The sequence below is a fragment of the Sinohyriopsis cumingii genome, chromosome 3 (assembly GCF_028554795.1).
Source record: "Sinohyriopsis cumingii isolate HCF-2022 chromosome 3, ASM2855479v2, whole genome shotgun sequence".
NCBI classification, from domain to species: Eukaryota; Metazoa; Mollusca; class Bivalvia; order Unionida; family Unionidae; genus Sinohyriopsis; species Sinohyriopsis cumingii.
The window spans coordinates 142,862,035-142,866,985 of record NC_142963.1 but is presented as its reverse complement, the minus strand read 5'-3'; the positions used below and the strand labels follow the sequence as shown (position 1 = coordinate 142,866,985).

The 4,951-nt window shown below is 36.2% G+C and overlaps 1 long non-coding RNA gene across 1 annotated transcript; it reads left to right on the top strand.

Annotated features, from left to right (window-relative positions):
* The first annotated feature begins 385 nt into the window (after positions 1 to 385).
* On the top strand, positions 386 to 2,026 carry LOC149803987 (uncharacterized). The gene is made up of 2 exons (XR_016420282.1): positions 386 to 845; positions 1,646 to 2,026. It is a non-coding gene; the product is annotated as an uncharacterized LOC149803987 (long non-coding RNA).
* The last annotated feature ends 2,925 nt before the right edge of the window (positions 2,027 to 4,951 follow it).

Below are 4,951 nucleotides of genomic sequence, written 5' to 3'. Positions count from 1 at the left end.
CCTGAGGAACATCCATGAGGATGATGCTATAGTACTTAAAATAATAAAGGATGAGCGTAACTGATATCCTGTTGAATTTGCATATATTTGAATGAATGAAACTCAGCGTAAACACATAAATATGTGTGTGTGTGTGTGTATGTGTGTGTGATTTGGATTTTTAACGTAGCTTTAACAAATTTTCAGTCATATCGCTACGATGTCTGCAGTGTGACAGTTTATAGTGTTGTCTAGCACTGGGGCATCATGCCGCAGACATGTAGCATGATGTCCCACCTAGTCATATTATCCTGACACCAGGCCGACCAGTCTTAACACTAACCTCTTAATGCTGAACGCCAAACGAGGCAGCTGTTAGTACCATTTTTGTAAGTGTTTGGTATGTGTGATGTTTTACCCCAACCCCTTGTATTATACATGTATTTATAAGTCTGTAAGTGGAGCCAGGTAAGCTTTGTTTTTCCAAGTACCTAAGTTGGCTAATCCTCTTACGTAACCCAGTCTTTGTTTGAGCTCTTGAGTGGAAATCTGGCGGGAATCTTTGTACATGGGAACACGTGACGTAGACAACTTCAAAGAGCCGGAAGCCGACAATGGTAGGCTGGACAGTACATGGGGACACACAGACTGACATTTTATGATTGACAGTTCGATCAAATGACCAGAGTCCGTCGCCATCCAATCGGGATGCGTTGTAGGTGGGACTTGATTCGAGAAACTGGCATAAGACTTGTACAAGCCTGAAATTCGTCAGTTGGTGTTTAAGAGTCGCAGTGACACACACTCCGTTAGCCATTCGTAAAAATTGGCGGAATTTAGGAAATTCATGAAATAGCTTCGATCAGGTAAGTTTAATGTTACGTTGATTCTGCTTGATACGACTGCTGTTAATTGAAGAGAATTTGTCGTATGTATACATTTTACTTGTATTGAAGTATGAATAGTTAATTATGACCTTAATATTTTGCATTTTTTCATGACTTTAGCTAGTACCTTTGTTTACGATTGATTACGATGTTGATTCGTTGCATCATTATTCATAATGTTACTATGTACACCTTATTTGTGAGGCGAAAATGTTCTCTTCTTTCGCTAGTAATATGTGTGCATATTATTTCGTGGATTATTACGTTTACGCCCTTTTGAAAGGACGATTTGTATTTGTGAAGAATTGTATTGCTCGCTAGCCGCTATAAGAATTAATATTGTAATTCTTTGCGTAGTTATATTTTGGTAGACAAGAAATTTGTTTACGTAATGATAGATTTTGCCATTGAGTAACGGATTGCCGTTTATCACCATTTGAATGTGAATATTGTGGATTTGGTACGCTTGTGTAGGAAATATATATAAATATATATAAATATATAGATAGTCATATTACTAATCGTAGTAATATTTTAGTACAATCATATTTGAAATATCTTGTATGTATATACTGATAGGGCTCAGTATGTAGATATTTGAATCCTTTGTGTGATTGTGTTATGGCGCCATTTTTGTAAGCGGCGGAAGTGTATGGGAATTTCGATGTGTGCGCATGCGCGACCCAAATGTCCCGCCTTAAACTGATGGTTCAGTTCAGTGACGTAGTGTGAGGGAAGATTTTTATAACCCTATGCTAATGCATTATACCTTTCAACAGGAAGCTTTCGGGGGACGAAAGAATTTCAGAGAATTTCGGGGGACGAGAGAAGTTCAGAGAATTTCGGGTGACGGTGAGAGATACCGAGTGAATTTCGGGTGACCTCAAGGGATACCGTCAAGGGTTCCGGATACTAGAAGAGGAACCGGAAGTCAAGATAACGGCAAGGAACAAGGATTATAGAAGAGGAAGCGGAAGGGGAGATCACGAAAGGAGAGAAAGACAAGGGAACGAAGAGATTTAGATGAGTAGCACTCAAGAAGGGAAAAATCTCCTCACACTGTGAACTCAAATGATGATCAAAGGGATCATTGGGTGAAAGAGAGACATTGATTACTTTAAATTCTTTTAAATTTCATTTATTAAATTGTTATTGTTAAATTTCATCTTTGTATTTCTTTTAATTTAACTGTCGGCATTGCTGACTGGGGGCTCGTAGCCAAAAATATATTTAGTCAATAAATAATATAGTGTCCAGAATTAACCTTCTGAATAAGGACCAGGGGAACTTCTCATAATTCGTTAAAGTCTATAAGAAGAACCCCACCCCTAAACAACCACTACACCCCCACAGTATGACTCGGCCGGGAATCGAACCCACGACCTCTCGCATACGAGGCGGACGCTCTAAACACTAGGCCACCGGAGCGTTATCATAAATGAGTGAAGCTCTCAACAAATCACATGATATTGCTGTAGAATGTAAACTTGCCCGTAGCTATCATACTTCTTTCTGTCTAACTATATAGTACACCACTTGGACTGATCAGCTATGTAAACATAGCTAACATGCAATGGAAGTCAGAAGGTGAATATTAGAAAGCAGTCAAAACTACTATTTTTAGAGCATGGAATGCCTTCCGGTTGACGTTCTGAAGTTCATGCATATAGAGTTTGACATTGGAGAAATGACGCAACTTTGGACAACTTTTATACACATTCGAAAACTGTTTATCTGTTTCTGATTATGATTATAAAGATGATGGTGATAATAAGGATGATGGTGATAATAAGGATGGTGGCGATGATAAACTAAGTGCTGTGCCCAGTTATTCACATTTACATGAAAGGGATAGTTTTCAAGCAAATACGTTATATTTACCGTTTCATAAAATGCAATTTTCCTCTTCTGCTTAAATTTTGAGAAAGATGTTGCTTGTTACCAGTCAGTAACCTTGTTTGAAAACTTGATAAGTGATGTTTAAAAATAAAGTGTGCCCTCAATTTTTCGAAAGATTCAAGGACACACGAAGCCTAACAGAAATGGAAAAACTAATATACAAGCGCTCGACGGTTTTCACGTGTTCCTTTTTCTTTTAGTACTAAGTACGTTCACTATCCATGACTACAGCTGTTGTCTATGTCATACTTCGAATAAGTGCCTCGCTTGATGAATCGTATTTTGAAACCAATATATCACTAACCCACTTTCATAAAAGGCTAAAAAAATTTAAAAAAATATTTCAGATACTACTGTATCATTATACTGATGTAATCACTACATCATACTTTATTCTTACATTTTTCCTTCGTCTTTCATTATATTGGTCTATTTATTACAATAGACTTTACCATCATGCTAATCCCTCGTCTTTCATATTGGTCTATTTATTGCAATATACTTTACCATCATGCTAATCCCTCGTCCTTTATTATATTCGTCTATTTATTACAATAGACTTTACCATCATGTTAATCCTTCGTCTTTCATTATATTCGTCTATCAATTACAACAGACTTTACTATAATGCTAATCCCTCGTCTTTCATTATAGAGGTCTATTTATTACAATAGACTTTACTATCATGCTAATCCCTCGTCTTTCATGATAGTTTTCAGGTTATTACAATAGACGTTACTATCACGCTAATTCCTCGTCTTTCATTATATTGATATGTTTATTACAATGGACTTTACTATCATGTTAATCCCTCGTCTTTTATTAAATTGGTTTAGTCATTACGGCAGACTTTACTCTGATAGGTAACTATTCACATCATTTGGATCCTCATACATCATATTCCTTTGCAAGGCCATTATTTACAATCGCCGAGAGCACAATCAGTGTTAAAGTACGTTGACATTTTTGGATGAGATCAAATTACAGGTGTAACCGCTCTAGTGGCCTGAGTGGTTAGAGCGTCCGCCTAACAGTACCGGTGCAGATCATTCAATAATCAGGACTGAATAGTTTTAAAATAACAATTTCTATTTGCGTATTATGCGCATACATGATCTCTATGACTTTAATAATAGTTATTACAGCAGACTATACTATGATATTATTTCCCACGTCTTTCATTATATTGATCTAGTTATAACAGTAGACTATACTGTGATATTATTCCACACGTCTTTCATTATATTGGTCTAGATATCACAGTAGACTATACTGGGATATTATGTCTCACGTCTTTCATTATATTAGTCTAGTTATCACAGTAGACTATACTGGGATATTATGTCTCACGTCTTTCATTATATTGGTCTAGTTATCACAGTAGACTATACTGGGATATTATTTCCTAAGTCTTTCATTATATTAGTCTAGATATCACAGTAGACAAAACTGGGATATTATATCCCACGTCTTTCATTATATTGGTCTTGTTATCACAGTAGACGTTACTGTCATACTACCCAATTGTGAGAAAAGTTTGGAGAGGATAGTCCGTTCATGTCTGTGTTTATTTTAGGCCATTTGTTACATATAAATATGAAATTTGGTACAAGGATGAATCAAGAGGAGAGTGACTCAACATTACAAAACTAGGTGACTTGTAATTTTATCCAACTGTTTGTTACTTTAGTCTTCAAATGCCTCAGGTCCAATTTCGCATGCACTCATGAAAATTGGTATGTTAATGCATCCCAGTCAGAATAACTCAACAATATCAAAACAGGCCAACGTGATCCAATTTGCAGACTTTTGTCCTTTCGGCTCTGTTCGTTATACCTTAAGAATATTTTATCCTATTTTATCTAAACTCATGAAATTGATATGTATGTGCATCGCAAGGTGAATAGCTAGGTTGACGTGACGTCATTGTTACCTATGTGTGACTCTATTGGTAGCTGTTTGTACGTTACAGCCTTAATATCTTGAATTCTATTTCGCCTGCACTCAGAGTAGTGGGTAAGTCAGCCAAATGTTTCTGTAGGCATATTGTATTTCAAGGTTATACAAACTAAGTATTGTTGAAAGTTATTTTTATGTATGTATGTATGTATGTATGTATGTATGTATGTATGTATGTATGTTTATAGATATATGGTTGGATGGATTGACGTGTGAGTAGTAAATGG